The sequence below is a fragment of the Poecilia reticulata genome, chromosome 7, assembly GCF_904066995.2.
Source record: "Poecilia reticulata chromosome 7, P_reticulata-male-v2, whole genome shotgun sequence".
NCBI lineage: Eukaryota > Metazoa > Chordata > Actinopteri > Cyprinodontiformes > Poeciliidae > Poecilia > Poecilia reticulata.
Genome location: NC_088836.1, coordinates 32518477 through 32532824, shown reverse-complemented (window position 1 = coordinate 32532824; position 14348 = coordinate 32518477). Strand labels below are relative to the sequence as shown.

The following is a 14348-nucleotide window of genomic DNA, read 5'->3' as shown; positions in this document are numbered from 1 at the left end:
CCCACACCTGAGGTTTAACCATAAGCCCCGCCCACACCTGCCGTTTAACCATAAGCCCCGCCCACATCTGCGTTTTAACTATAAACCCCGCCCACACCCAGTTTATCCATAAGCCCCGCCCACACCTGCCGTTTAACCATAAGCCCTGTCCACAGCAGCAGCATCACGAGCGTAGAAACGTTCTGGAGGTTCTGTTGGTTCCACCACATCGAGGTTCTCCTACTGGAGAAGAACCAGAACCGACCCGGTGGAGGAAGATTATCAGACCATAAAACACAGAGAACTCTGGACTCCATCCAGAACCAGAACCATGTGGACCAGAACTCTGTACCGTCAGCCCTGAAGGAGCGGAGGAACCGGTCCAGGTCCTAGTCCAAGTCCTGGTTAGATGCAGCTGCACTGATTTTACTTTGTTTAACCCATCACCATGACAACCACAAACCAACAGGAACCTGAACTGGAACGAAGACGTTGTGCTCAGTAAACCCGTTCCGATGTTTGTAAAAGAAGCTGAACAGAACCAGGAAGTTCTGCTGCTGCCAGAACCCGGCTCTGGACCGGATCAGGTCCCAGGCTGAACAAGAAGGAGCGTATGAAAATCTGGAAAATGAAATATCATCATGTACCGAACCTCCAACCATCAGAGAAACGGACCAGCCGCAGCAGGTTCTGATCCGGTTCAGCTCGGTTCTGATGAGCTCCTCGGCTCAGAGCGTCTCTGAAGTTCTGTTTGTTTGCTGCCACAGGAAGTCATCAACTTCACACCTAGACGGCGTGTCGGTTTCCTCCAGGAAGCACTTCCTGGAGACCAGCATGACAGCTTCCTGTTGCTGCTTCCGCTTCGTCTCTGCAGCAGAACCAAAGAACCAGCAGAACACTGAGAGCTGAGCTTTCAAAATAAAAGCGGGTCCACATGCCACAAACTGAAGCACAGAGAGGTCCAACAGGAACCTCCCTGGTTCTGTTGTTCTTCCTCTCTGACCGGCTGGCTGGGTGCTCCACAACCTTTCAGATTAAAAGCCCACAGAGTCCCTAATTACCTCAGAAGCTCGTTAACGAGGCGGCTGTCAGTCCGACCAATCAGAGCGAGAGACATTCACACACAGAGAGAGAGAGAGAGAGAGACTCACCTCCGACCAGTTTTCATTCCAACAACAGACTGAGACCGGGAGAGAGAGGGAGAGGGCGTGCGAGCAGCTGTCATTGTTCTGGGAGGCAGAGGGGGCGGGGCTTAGCGGCGGGGGGCGGGGACAATCATTAATATTTAAAAGGAGAGGGGGGGGATTAGCGACCACACCCTTGGACGGGTCCAGCTGCTCCAACCAGTAAAACCAGTTCTGATCCAGTAGGTCCAGTCTAAACCCATTAGAACCAGGTCCAACTCATGCAGGAACCCAGAACCTGCTCATGGTTCTGCTGGTTCCGTCTGTCTGGCTGAACCTGGGTTCTGAGGTTCTGTTCAGGCTCCACCCCCTCACCTGAACACCTGTCCTGGTTCTGGTTCCGTTCCCCCGTCTGGTTCCAGTCGGTTCTGATGCGGCAGCTGAGAAGGTTCTGCCATCTGATTGGTTCACAGCTGACAGGTCCCAGCAGGTAAGAGTTCAGGTTGTCACGGTAACCGCCGAATGTTTAATGTGACGTGAAGAGAGAGTGTGTGTTTAGTCATCTTATCTGTCACACACACTGCCGGTAAATCGTGTGTGTGTGTGTGTGTGTGTGTGTGTGTGTGAGCTCAGCTGGGAGTGTTTGTCCACATCGCATCAGGAGCCTCATGCAATATTTATCACACACACACACACACACACACACACACACACACACACACACACACACACACACACACACACACACACAGGGTCCCCCTGACCCAGAGTCCTGATCCTGTTCCGGATCAGAACCAGAACCGGGTTTGGACCTGGAGCGTCTCAGTCACAGAGACAGCAGGACAGCTGAGGACGCAGCAGCTGGCGTCCATGAGGCGATTGCAGATTTCTGCATTAGTGGCCGAAACGTCGCATTTAAATTCAGTCTGCAGAGAGTTAGGGCCACACACACACACACACACACACACACACACACACACACACACACACACACACACACACACACACACTCAGCTGCCTCCCCACCCCAACTCCACGATGAGCTCTGGACTCAATGTAGCGTCTCTGTCAGCCATCTTTGTTTCTGGAGAAACTCCTTCTGCGCTGTCACATGACTCCAGTCACATGATTGGCTCCTGGAACAGCCAATCAGCGTCGTCCATGGAGACCACGCCCAATCCGGGCCCAAGTTGTCATGGTGACAACTGCGCTAGCGTCCTCTGGCTACTATGCTTCCACTTTTAAAACGTAAAAGATAAAAAGCGAATTACGACGTTTCCATCTGCAGGTTTGGAGAGAATCAGCCAGGCGAGCAAAACTTCATCAGATGGAATAAACAGGAAGTAGAGGTGGCTAGCTGGTGGCTAGCTAGCATGGCCACCAGAGTCCTTCTCCATGTCTGGTGCCTGTGGTAAGGCACAGAGCCACCAGTGGATGGCGCTGTTCACTACGTCAGAACTTATTCCATAAATGTTTCTCCCCTTCAGCGCAGTGACTCTGTCAGTTTCCTGTTTTCATCAACAGTTTCTACCGCCATGCTTTGATATGCGTTGGAAACAATCTACTGATGCATCATGGGTAATATTCCCCTCTGAAATCAGCACTTTCAGCCCGCTGGCGCCACCTACAGACTAGAGGAGGAGTCCAGCTGCAACTGGGTCCGGATCCTTGCAGAACTGGACCCAGTTGGACCAGAACTGGACCAGAACCAGAAACGGCAAAAAAGAAAATAAAATCCATTATTTTCTCTAAATGGGAGAATTTCTGTGCATAAAATTAGAATAAGATTCTATTATATAAAATTAAATTATATCATGAAGTTATAATAAATTATCTCATAATTATAAAGGTTACGTTAAGTTTTAACCTGATGTGATGGGATGTGTGGGTGTGGCCTGAGTGTGTGTCAGGTGTTTGGGGGAAACAAAGACTGAAGGACGAGTGAAGAGGCTGTGGAGTGTGTGTGTGTGTGTTTCTGTTTCTGTGTGTGTGTTCCTGTGTATGTGTGTGTATGTGTGTGTGTATGTGTGTGTGTGCGTGTTTCTGTGTATGTGTGTGTGTGTGTGTGTGTGTGTGTTTCTGTGTATGTGTGTTCCTGTGTATGTGTGTGTATGTGTGTGTGTATGTGTGTGTGTGCGTGTTTCTGTGTGTGTGTGCGTGTTCCTGTGTGTGTGTGTGTATGTGTGTGTGTGTGTGTGTGTGTTTCTGTGTATGTGTGCGTGTGTTTCTGTGTATGTGTGCGTGGGTGTGTGTGTGCGTGTTTCTGTGTGTGTGTTCCTGTGTATGTGTGTGTGTGTTTCTGTGTGTGTGTGTCGGGGCTCTGCGGAGCGTGAACGGCTCGTTGAGGTGCGGTGTTGCAGTGGGGGAGGGTGTGTGTTGGGGGTTAAAGGTGACGCTCAGTAATTGGGGAGGAAACGGGAACGTCCAATCAAGCAGCTCCGTCGGTCGCTCTGCTGCTGCTGAGGAACTACGGCGGCCCAGGAGGGACACCAAGCCCTCGGTTAATTGAGCTTTATTAAAGTCATCTGTCTGGATCAGAACCGGCTGCAGCTGATGGCCCAGCAGCCAATCAGAACCAGGCTGCAGGTCACATGGTCTGACAGAGAGAAGATCTGGAAACCAGCTGCTGGTTCTGGTTCTGGTCGGATTCCCTCATCTGGGGCCAAAAACCTGAAAACAAACTGGACCAGAACCAGGAAGCGGAGCTTAAAGGTTCTGGTCAGTCGGAACCTGGCAGCCAGGTGAACAGCTCCAGTTCTGGTCAGTCTGGGTCGGTTCTGGTTGATCCAGTTGCAGCAGCTTTAGAGACAACCTGATGTTCCGGTGAACAAAACCAGTCGGAGTCCAGAACCAGCAGAACGGGTCAGAGGAACCAGAATGTTCGTTGTTATGACATCACGTGTTGCCGCGGTAACCACCCACCTGCTGAGACGAGGAGACCTGAGGAGGAGGAGGAGCCTTCGTCATCAGGGGCGCTTCCTGCAGGGACACAGAGACACGCATCACTTCCTGTTCCAGACCGGTCCTGAGACAAAACAGAACCAGAACCAGACTGCAGCCCGGACCAGGCTGGAGTCCACTCTGGTTCCGACCCGCCGATTTGTTGGGTTGCATCAGAACTTCAGAAGCTCTGATCCGATTGGACAACTGTCCGCAGGTCATGAAGGGGTCCGGTTCAGCCCGGTCCGGTTTGATTCGGTCCGGTCTCCATCTGCCTTCGAGGTCGCCTGTGAGGTCATGCCATGAATCACTTCCTGTCGGCTCGTTAGCGCCGACTCATCAATCACCATGACAACCAAGAGGCTGGTCTAATAAGGCTGCAGCTGCTGCAGGTCGGTTCTGGTTCTGATGGGTTCTGGTTCGTTTCTCTGTAACATCAGTGTGATGTCGGAGCAGCAGGAAGCATAGACATGATATTTTATGTCTATGACAGGAAGTTCATCAGAACCAGCGGATCCAAAGATCCCGGTCCTGACGGTTCTACAAACCATCTCTGAACCGACCCAGTTGAGCTGGACTGACGGGCCAACATAACCACAAACAGAACCAGGTGAGGTGTGTGCAGCAGAGGGACACGGCCCGGCCCGGCCCGGTCCACACTGGTCCGGTGGGAAGCTCCAGATTTCTCAGTGTTGCATCAGCAGGAGACAGAACCTTTCATGTTAACAGCAGGAAGCTGAACCGGGTCAAATTGGGTCAGAACATTGACTGGACTCTGCAGCAGAATGGACCAACCCTCAGAGACAGAACCAGAACCCTGCAGGTTCTGATCAGATCGCTGCAGAACCGATTTTATTTCTTCTGCAGAAACTGATGCTGATAAATATGATAAATAGGCCACCCAGTGATTTAATTCCCATTAAAGCTGCTCTAACACACACACAGTAACACACACACAGTAACACACACAGTAACACACACACAGTAACACACACACACACACACACAGTAACACACACACACACACACACAGTAACACACACTCAGGATAGATTAGGCTGCCTTCCTTCATTCACTAATCTCTGCAGTTAATCTGATGCTGCAAACAGACAATACACAGCTGGAATCTGCATTACAGAGCACACACACACACACACACACACAGTAACACACACACACACAGTAACACACACACACACACACAGTAACACACACACACACACACACAGTAACACACACACACACACAGTAACACACACACACACAGTAACACACACATACACAGTAACACACACACAGTAACACACACACACACAGTAACACACACACACACACACACACACACAGTAACAGATAAACATGTCAACACACTCCATTGGCTGCCACCTTATTGTGGTGGAGGGGTTTCAGTGTCCCAATGATACTAGGAGCTATGCTGTCGGGGCTCCATGACCCTGGTAGGATCACCCAAGATGAGGAGACATGGGTCCCCCTTCCCATGGGCCCACCACCTGTGGGAGGGGCTAAAAGTGTCGGGTGCATTGTGGGATGCGTGGTGGCCGAGGGAGGGGACCCTGGCGGTCTGATCCTCGGCTGCAGAAGCTCTTGGGACGTGGAACGTCACCTCTCTGGTGGGGAAGGAGCCGGAGCTAGTGTGCGAAGCTGAGAGGTTCCGGCTAGAAATAGTCGGCCTCACCTCGATGCATGGCTCTGGTTCTGGAACCAGACTCCTTGAGAGGGGCTGGACGTACTTCCACTCTGGAGTTGCCCACGGTGAGAGGCGCCGGGCTGGAGTGGGCATACTTGTTGCCCCCCATTTGGGCGCCTGTACGTTGGGGTTCACCCCGGTGAACGAGAGGGTGGCCTCCCTCCGCCTACGGGTGGGGGGACGGGTTCTGACTGTTGTTTGTGCTTACGGGCCGAACGGCAGTTCAGATTACCCACCCTTCTTGTAGTCCTTAGAGGGGGTACTGGAGAGTGCCCCTCCTGGGGACTCCCTTGTTCTACTGGGGGACTTCAACGCTCACGTGGGCAATGACAGTGAGACCTGGAGGGGCGTAGTTGGGAGGAACGGTCCCCCCGATCTGAACCCAAGCGGTGTTCTGTTGTTGGACTTCTGTGCTCATCACGGATTGTCCATCACGAACACCATGTTCAGGCATAAGGGCGTCCATATGTGCACTTGGCATCAGGATGCCCTAGGCCGATTTTGTCATCGTGTCATCGGATTTGCGGCCGTATGTCTTGGACACTCGGGTGAAGAGAGGTGCGGAGCTGTCCACTGACCACTACCTGGTGGTGAGTTGGCTCCGGTGGTGGGGGAGGAAGCCGGTCAGACCTGGCAGGCCCAAACGTGTAGTGAGGGTCTGCTGGGAACGTCTGGCGGAGTCCCCTGTGAGACGGAGCTTCAACTCTCATCTCCAGCAGAACTTTGAACACGTTCCAGGGGAGGTGGGGGACATTGAGTCTGAGTGGACCATGTTCCGTACCTCCATTGCCGAGGCGGCCTATCGGAGCTGCGGCCGCAAGGTTGTTGGTGCCTGTCGCGGCAGCAACCCTCGAACCTGTTGGTGGACACCTTCGGTGAGGGATGCTGTCAGGCTGAAGAAGGAGTCCTATCGGGCCTTTTTGGCCTGTGGTACTCCAGAAGCAGCTGATGGGTACCGGCGGGCGAAGCGGCATGCAACTCGGGTTGTCGCTGAGGCAAAAACTCGGGCGTGGGAGGAGTTTGGAGAGGCCATGGAGACAGACTTCCGTACGGCTTCGAGGCGATTCTGGTCCACCATCCGGCGTCTCAGGAGGGGGAAGCAGTGCAGCACCAACACTGTTTATAGTGGGGATGGTGCGCTGCTGACCTCAACTCGGGACGTTGTGGGCGGAATACTTCAAAGACCTCCTCAATCCCACCAACATGCCTTCTGTTGAGGAAGCTGAGCCTGGGGACTCTGGGCTGGGCTCTCCAATCTCTGGGGACGAGGTCGCCGAGTTGATCAAAAAGCTCCTCGGTGGCAGGGCCCCGGGGGTGGATGAGATCCGCCCGGAGTTCCTTAAGGCTCTGGATGTTGCAGGGTTGTGTTGGCTTACGCGACTCTGCAATATCGCATGGACATCGGGGGCAGTTCCCCTGGACTGGCAGACTGGGGTGGTGGTCCCCCTGTTTAAAAAGGGGGACCGGAGGGTGTGCTCCAATTACAGGGGGTAACACTCTTAAGCCTCCCTGGTAAGGTCTATTCAGGGGTCCTGGAGAGGAGGGTCCGTCGGATAGTCGAACCTCGGATTCAGGAAGAGCAGTGTGGTTCTGGTTCTGGTCGTGGAACACTGGACCAGCTCTACACCCTCAGCAGGGTCCTGGAGGGTTCTGGGAGTTTGCCCAACCAGTCTACATGTGTTTTGTGGACTTGGAGAAGGCGTTCGACCGTGTCCCTCGGGGGGCCTTGTGGGGGGTACTCCGGGAGTATGGGGTACCGGGCCCTTTGATACGGGCTGTCAGGTCCCTGTATGACCGGTGTCAGAGTCTGGTCCGCATTGCCGGCAGTAAGTCGGGCTCGTTTCCGGTGAGAGTTGGACTCCGCCAAGGCTGCCCTTTGTCACCGATTCTATTCATTACCTTCATGGACAGAATCTCTGACCAGCCGAGGTGTTGAGGGGATCCGTTTTGGTGGCCTTAGGTTCGCATCTCTGCTTTTTGCGGATGATGTGGTCCTGTTGGCTTCATCGGAACGTGATCTGCAGCTCTCACTGGAGCGGTTCGCAGCCGAGTGTGAAGCGGCCGGGATGAGGCTCAGTGCCTCCAAATCCGAGGCCATGGTCTTGAGCCGGAAAAGGGTGGAGTGCCTTCTCCGGGTCAGGGGGGTCGTCCTGCCTCAAGTGGAGGAGTTTAAGTATCTGGGGATCTTGTTCAGAATGAGGGAAGAAGGGAGATCGACAGGCGGATTGGGGCAGCGTCTGCTGTGAAGCGGGCGCTGTACCGGTCCGTCGTGGTGAAGAGAGAGCTGAGCCAAAAAGCGAAGCTCTCGATTTACCGGTCGATCTACGTTCCCACCCTCATCTAAGGTCATGAGCTTTGGGTCATGACCGAAAGAACGAGATCACGGGTACAAGCGGCCGAAATGGGTTTCCTCCTCCGCAGGGTGGCTGGGCTCTCCCTTAGAGAGAGAAGCTCGGTCATCCGGGAGGGACTCAGAGTAGAGCCGCTGCTCCTCCACGTCGAGAGGAGCCAGTTGAGGCTCGGGCATCTGGTCAGGATGCCTCCTGGACGCCTCCCTGGTGAGGAGTTCAGGTCCCACCGGGAGGAGGGGAGACCCAGGACACGCTGGAGGGACGATGTCTCTCTATGGCCTGGGAACGCCTTGGGGTTCCTGGAGGAGCTGGAAGAGGCTGGGAGGGAAGTCTGGGCCTCCCTTCTGAAGCTGCTGCCCCCGAGACCCGACCCTGGATAAGCGGAAGATGGACGGACGGACGGATGGAAACACATAAAGTTCACACCTGCAGGCATCGCCTCACCTATCCATAATCTGTATTGACTGTTACCCCGACAACCTGAACATGTTTGGACTCTTCTGGTTCTGAATTTAAACGGATCTCTGTCCCAGATGAGCCCAGGCAGGTCAATCTGGACCCAACTAGAACCGCAGACATCACTCGCCACGATCCTCCACTCCATCTCTATCACACGATCAAACTAACACAGTGGAGGTAAACATTGGCCCGGTTTCTTTGATTGTACTGGTACCGACTCGTCAGAATGGTACCGACCCATCAGACCACTTGACACCGGGTTCCTGAGGAGTCTGAGTGTTTCTAAGTTTGGTGAAACTGAAGTTGCTGAATAGAGACAGCTGCACTGCAAACATACCAATTATACACACACACTGACACACACACACACACACACTGAGGAGTGCAGGGTGATGATCAGCCTGATGCAGCTACATTATTCCCTTGCCTGTAATCTGCACCAAGCCGTCATTTAAAGGGACAGTACAGCATTTAGAGCAGCAGGAGCTCTGTCTGTGTGTGTGTGTGTGTGTGTGTGTGTGTGTGTGTGTGTGTGTGTGTGTGGAGGGGTGTTAACTGACTCCAAACAGCAGCTCAGAGACCCTTAATGCCCCCACCCCCATCCCCTCAGTAGTTAACAAAGCTGGGAGGTCAACCGGGGTCGGTTCTCACTGGGCCCACATGCGGGGGGAGCCTAATCATCAGAGAGCTGCTCTTCATCACCGGACTGACTTTGCCGAGTTTGTCACATGCTTGTGAAGAAGCAACCGGACCCAGAGGAACCATCCGTTTATGTAACATCCCATAATCACACGAGATGAGGCGGTTACTGTCTGTTGAGGTTGCCATGGCAATGTGTGCTGAACTGACCAGATCCATGGTCCCCAGATCCAACGAGGCTCTGTCCATGTTACCATGGGAACGGTTCCGGGGCCTGAAGCGTTTTGATGCAAATGGTTCCTCAGGACGTCTTTAGTTCCTGATAATCGCCTGAGGGATCTAGTAGATCCAGAGCTTGACCTTTCACCTGCACAGACCAGATCACCGGCCAGACCTGGACGAGACTCCAGGTCTGGGTCCGAGTCCGGCCAGCAGGGGGTGCCACAACATCGTTTCACACAAGAACCAGCGTTCTCATTTATTGCAATTCAGAATTAAATTTAAAAATATAAAACAAATCTGCTGGCTGTCGGCTGCCATCTTGTAACGATGTAAGATGTTCTGGCATCGCCATGGAGACGGGATTGAGACGTAAGCAGAAACAATCGCAACATCTACAAAACAAAGAGATTCAGCCGCCTTTCCTTGGTTTATGGAAAACATTTGGACTCATTTGGTTTTTACCACATTCCCAGGAAGACCGAGTCAGACACGAGCTTCACCGCATTAACAAAATGGAGACTGCTTTGTTAAAAGTCCAGTATCACATGGTGCCATTTTATAGCGCAGTAGCTATGCTAGCTTCAATTGTTATAAAAATGCTATATATATCAAATGACTTAAACATGCTGATTTACTGTCTTGACATTGGGTCTCTGTCTTTTTAAGAACTGCTGCTCTTCCAGAAGCTCCGCCTCCAGGAAGTCGTCCCAACACGGGGGGTGGGGGGGGTTCTTTTGTCGGTGGGGGGGTTCTGGTGTCGGAGGGTGGTTTATGGTGTCGGTGGGGGGGGTCTGGTGTTGGTGGGGGGTTCTGGTGTCGGTGGTGGTGGTTCTGGTGTCGATGGGGGGGTTCTGTTGTCAGTGGGGGGTTCTCTTGTCGATGGGGGGGTCTGGTGTCGGTGGGGGTTCTCTTGTCGGTGGGAGGTTCTGGTGTCGGTGGGGGGTTCTGGTGTCAGTGGTGGTGGGGGTTCTGGTGTCGGTGGTGGTGGGGGTTCTCTTGTCGGTGGGGGTTCTGGTGTCAGTGGGGGGTTCTCTTGTCGGTGGGGGGGTTCTGGTGTCGGTGGTGGTGGGGTTTCTCTTGTCGGTGGGGAGGTTCTGGTGTCGGTGGGGAGGTTCTGGTGTCGGTGGGGGGGTTCTCTTGTCGGTGGGGGGGTTCTGGTGTTGGTGGGGGGGTTGTCTTGTCGGTGGTGGTGGTTCTGGTGTCGGTGGGGGGGTTCTGGGTTTGGGGTGGGGGGGTTCTGGTGTCGGTGGTGGGGTTCTGGTGTCAGGGTGGGGGGGTGCTGGTGTTGGGGGGTCTGGTGTCGGTGGTGGGTGGTTTATGGTGTCGGTGGGGGGGTTCTGGTGGTGGTGGGGTTGGTGTGTGGGGGGTTTGTGTTGGGGTGGGTTGGTGTGGTGGTGGTGGGGGTTTGGGTGGTGGTGGGGGTTTGTGGGGGGGGGTTGGTGTGGTGGGGGGTTTTGTGGGGGGGGTTCTGGTGTCGGTGGTGGTGGGGTTCTCTTGTCGGTGGGAGGTTCTGGTGTCGGTGGGGGGGTTCTGGTGTCGGTGGGGGGGTTCTGTTGTCGGTGGGGGGGTTCTGGTGTCGGTGGGGGGGTTCTGGTGTCGGTGGGGAGGTTCTGGTGTCGGTGGGGGGGTTCTGGTGTCGGTGGGGGGGTTCTGGTGGCGGTGGGGGGGTTCTGGTGTCGGTGGGAAGGTTCTGCTGTCGGTGGTGGTGGTTCTGGTGTCGGTGGGGAGGTTCTGGTGTCGGTGGGGGGGTTCTGGTGTCGGTGGGGGGGTTCTGGTGTCGGTGGGGGGGTTCTGGTGTCGGTGGGGGGGTTCTGGTGTCGGTGGGAAGGTTCTGCTGTCGGTGGTGGTGGTTCAGGTGTCGGGGGGGGGGTTTATGGTGTCGGTGGGGGGGTTCTGGTGTCGGTGGGGGGGTTCTGGTGTCGGTGGGGGGGTTCTGGTGTCGGCGGGGGGGTCTCGTGTCGGTGGGGGGGTTCTGGTGTCGGTGGGAAGGTTCTGCTGTCGGTGGTGGTGGTTCAGGTGTCGTGGGGGGGGGTTTATGGTGTCGGTGGGGGGGTTCTGGTGTCGGTGGGTGGTTCTGCTGTCGGTGGGGGGGTTTATGGTGTCGGTGGGGGGGTTCTGGTGTCGGTGGGTGGTTCTGCTGTCGGTGGGGGGGTTCTGGTGTCGGTGGGGGGTTCTGGTGTCGGTGGGGAGGTTCTGGTGTCGGTGGGGGGTTCTGGTGTCGGTGGTTCTGGTGTCGGTGGGGGGGTTCTGGTGTCGGTGGGTGGTTCTGCTGTCGGTGGGGGGGTTCTGGTGTCGGTGGGGGGGTACTGGTGTCGGTGGGTGGTTCTGCTGTCGGTGGGGGGGTTCTGGTGTCGGCTGGCTGTTTTCGGGTCAGGAAGTGGAGCAGCCATCACTACAGCAGCTCTTTGTCAGGAACTTCCTCCTTCACTGTAGGCAGCGGGACACAAAGACACAAAGAGACGCAGTGTCTCATGGGGACGGACCGTCCTGCTGGACAGAGGACGACTCACAGCATGCAAATCACTGCCGAGACTTTCCAACCGGGTCAGAACCTCCCCGGAAAACAAAGGACCAGAGCCGGACCTGGTCCTGGTCTGGTTCTGATCCGTTACTGTCTGAGTCTCTGATGATCCTCAGTTTAAATACAAAGTTCACAGAAAAGCTGGAAGAGGTTCTGGGACCAGAACTAATCCAGAACTTTATCGGATCTGGTTCTGACCCGGTTAAACTCTCCACTCCTTTCTCCAGGTGAGGGAACAGGAAGTAGAATCGTTCGTCTGTTTCTTCACCGTTCATTAACTCTGTGTCATCAAAGCTTCAATGTATTCCGATAAGACCCGTCCAGAACCGGTCCAGAACCAGTGAGACAGCTGCTGAGGGTCCGCTGGGAGCGATTGAGAGAAACCAGCTACTTTATGGATTATTAATATCTCCTCCAGCTAAAACACACTCTGGGTGTGTGTGTGTGATCTGACACGCAGGGGGAGGGTGTGTGAGTGTGTGTGTGAGCGTGTGTGTGTGTGAGCGTGTCTGTGGGTGTGTGTGAGCGTGTGTGAGTGTGTGAGCGTGTGTGTGTGTGTGAGCGTGTGTGTGTGTGTGTGTGTGTGTGTGAGCGTGTCTGTGGGTGTGTGTGAGCTTGTGTGTGAGCGTGTCTCTGTGTGTGTGTGTGTGCGTGCGTGTGTCTGTGGGTGTGTGTGAGTGTGTGTGTGAGCGTGTGTGTGTGTGAGCGTGTCTGTGGGTGTGTGTGAGCGTGTGTGAGTGTGTGAGCGTGTGTGTGTGTGTGAGCGTGTCTGTGTGTGTGTGAGTGTGTGAGCGTGTGTGTTGGGGGGAATTTTAGGAATGGGGGTGGGCAACTAAGAATAGGGGGGGCTCAGCAGTTGGTTCAGATCAAGGACGCTTTATTCACACTCCACTCGACTGAGGTGGGTGTGTGTGTGTGTGTGTGTGTGTGTTTAATCGGCGTGAAGACCCCACCCTAATCTACCCCCCACCCCCTCCCCGGCTCTCGTCTTTGTGAGTTTTCCTCTCAGAAACACACACAGCAGGTCTGGTTCTGCAGAACCGAACCGGTTCTGATCCAGAGGATCAGCTGGTGACTGAAGTAAAGAAAATGGCGCTCGTCATATCTGAAGGAGTCCAGCTTGGGAAAACGATCTGCTGCTGCAGTTTGTTCATGTTGAAAGAGGAATCAGCCTCACACTCCAGGTGGCTGATGGAGTTCCTCAGGTCTCTGTGCTTAGAACAATTCTTTTCACTATACTGCTGGGCTTCCGATGACGTAGCACCGACACCACCCAATGCAGATGGAGGGCAGGAAGTAAATGCAGCCCATTCATTTCTGTTGATCCAGCATCAAAATGCCTGAGTCCTGTACGGTGGCTCCAACCGTTCTAACAGAGAGATAAACGTTGTTTTCGTGTTTCTAAGGTAGTTGGTCACAAGGGAGTTGATTTTAAAAACCTCCCCGATAAAAGAGGAGAAAAGTGGATCAACAATCTACAGCTAAAACCAAGAGGAGCAGAAACTAACAATGCCAGTTTGCAGCACCACTTTCTAACAGGTAACAATCGCATCGTTTAAATTGTATTTTTATATGTTTTATTGGACAGTTGCTTAGAAAGCCAAGCGTTCATATGAAAGGTAGATATATTATTTTTATGCCGCAGCCTGGTTGACCTCAGAGTGCTAATGTTGTTAGCAGCTAGCTCAGTGCCGAGTCACGGACAGAAAATATAACGTTTATTCAGTGGGACTTTCATGCTAATAATAATAATAAAAAGCTAAATAAATTAAACACAACCTACCCAGGCACACAGTAACCCTGAGCTGTTGCTGTTCCTCCACATGCTCCACAGACCCGAACTCGGAGTTTCTGTAGATCGGAGCGAATCGTTGACCTGAATCCAGCAGCAACTCAACATTAACTCAACAGAAGCTAAATAAATGATTTACCAGGAGATTAAAGCTCATAAAATAACATGGGTTAGCTCGTTGTTAGCGATAGCATCGTCAACATAGACTAATTAAAATAGCACAACTCGCTACTCACCCGGCATTTAATGCTTTTGATCCTAAATGTTTGACCCAACCTGAAACTAAATGATTGATTCTCCAGGCTTTTTAAAACTTTCTTCTGGTTCGCAGTATAACATGAGGTCTGCAGCTCCAGGTAGTTGGTTATGCTGATCGCCTCGATGCGGATAAATCCTCAAGATTATAAGAGAAGTCTTTTTTACCGACATAATACGGATCACATCCTAAATATATGCTAAGTGTTTTGAGATTCCTCGGCTGTTCCAGCCTATTTAGGCCATTAGCTACTCGTTGTGATCAGTGAGTTTTGTTTTGAACCATGAAATCCCCTTCCGGCCCTCAATCTGACTGTGTGCCAGACGACATGGGATAAATGTTCCCTGTTATGCTGAT

General features: G+C 53.5%; 1 protein-coding gene across 2 annotated transcripts in view; it reads right to left on the bottom strand.

The window, feature by feature from the left end:
• Positions 1 to 14348, bottom strand: part of plxnb3 (plexin B3) — a 49167-nt gene that overhangs the window by 30229 nt on the left and 4590 nt on the right. For both annotated transcript variants that reach the window (XM_081609435.1, XM_081609436.1), the window contains exon 2: positions 4026 to 4082. The gene's annotated coding sequence lies outside the window, so the exon portion shown is untranslated. The remainder of the gene's footprint in view (positions 1 to 4025; positions 4083 to 14348) is intronic.